General features: G+C 43.3%; 1 pseudogene; it reads left to right on the top strand.

Moving 5' to 3' along the window:
• The first annotated feature begins 456 nt into the window (after window positions 1-456).
• Window positions 457-1019, top strand: LOC129088461 (peptidyl-prolyl cis-trans isomerase A-like; annotated as a pseudogene).
• The last annotated feature ends 227 nt before the right edge of the window (window positions 1020-1246 follow it).

The raw sequence follows: 1246 nt of genomic DNA, 5'->3' as shown, positions 1-1246 counted from the left end.
CCCTCATCATATTTACTAATCAGTTCCTTTTCTGTGTTTTATTATATGCTGTATAAACATGAGCAACATTTTGTAGCACAGCTGAAATTCATGCTTGATGAGCCACAGAGGAAATGAAAATGTAGACAAAAAAATAATTTTCTTCGGTGTCAACAGGAATAGCTTCATGAGAGATACTGTTTGAGCTGTTCTTCTTGAAGGATTCCTAGTGTTCCAGGAGAAAAAGATTCCAGATGGAGAAATCCCTGTGAGCTAATGTGTGGAGAAAGGAAAGGATAAATATTTAGTGAATGGTAAACACTGCTACATGGCTAGATTTGGGGTTAAAGAGAATCGAGCCATAAAAAAAAAGCATTTATTAAGTGCTTTTTCAGATCTTCAAAGGCTTTGCATTTCTTGATTTAAAAAAAAAAAAGATAGGCCTTGTAGACGCTGCTGCCGCCTCGATTCTTCCCGCGTCCAGCCATGGTGAACCCCACTCTATTCTTCGACATTGCTGCCAACTGGGAGCCCTTGGGTCGCGTCTCCTTCGAGCTGTTTGCAGACAAAGTTCCAGACAGCAGAAAACTTTCGTGCTCTGAGCACTGGGGAGAAAGGATTTGGTTATAAAGATTCCTGCTTTCACAGAATTATTCCGGGATTTATGTGCCAGGGTGGTGACTTCACACGCCACAACGGCACAGGCGGCAAGTCCACCTATGGGGAGAAATTTGATGATGAGAATTTCATCCTGAAGCACACAGGCCCTGGCACCTTGTCCATGGCAAATGCTGGACCCAACACAAACGGTTCCCAGGTTTTCATCTGCACTGCCAAGACTGAGTGGCTGGACGGCAAGCATGTGGTCTTTGGCCAAGTGAAATACGGCATGGACGTTGTGACAGCCATGGAGCGCTTTGGGTCCAGGAACGGCAAGACCAAGATCACCATCACTGACTGTGGACAACTCTAATACATTTGACTTGTGTTTTATCTTAACCACCAGACCATTCCTTCTGTAGCTCAGGAGAGCACCCCTTCACCCCGACCTGCTTGGAATGTTCTATAATCTTTGTGCTCCCACCACAGTTCATTGGGTTCTGTGTTTTCCTTACCCCCTCCAAGTCTAGCTGGATTGCAGAGTTAAGTTTATGATTATGAAATAAAAACTAAACAATTGTCTGTCAAAAAAAAAAAAAGATAGGCTTTGCCTTGAAAGTGAACTTCAACACGTGAAAAAATAAAATGAAGATAGCTGGTACCTACC

The sequence above is a fragment of the Pteronotus mesoamericanus genome, unplaced genomic scaffold, assembly GCF_021234165.1.
Source record: "Pteronotus mesoamericanus isolate MK-2021 breed Mesoamerican mustached bat unplaced genomic scaffold, CSHL_Meso_final scaffold_54, whole genome shotgun sequence".
Lineage (NCBI taxonomy): Eukaryota > Metazoa > Chordata > Mammalia > Chiroptera > Mormoopidae > Pteronotus > Pteronotus mesoamericanus.
This window is presented reverse-complemented; position numbering and strand designations above follow the sequence as displayed.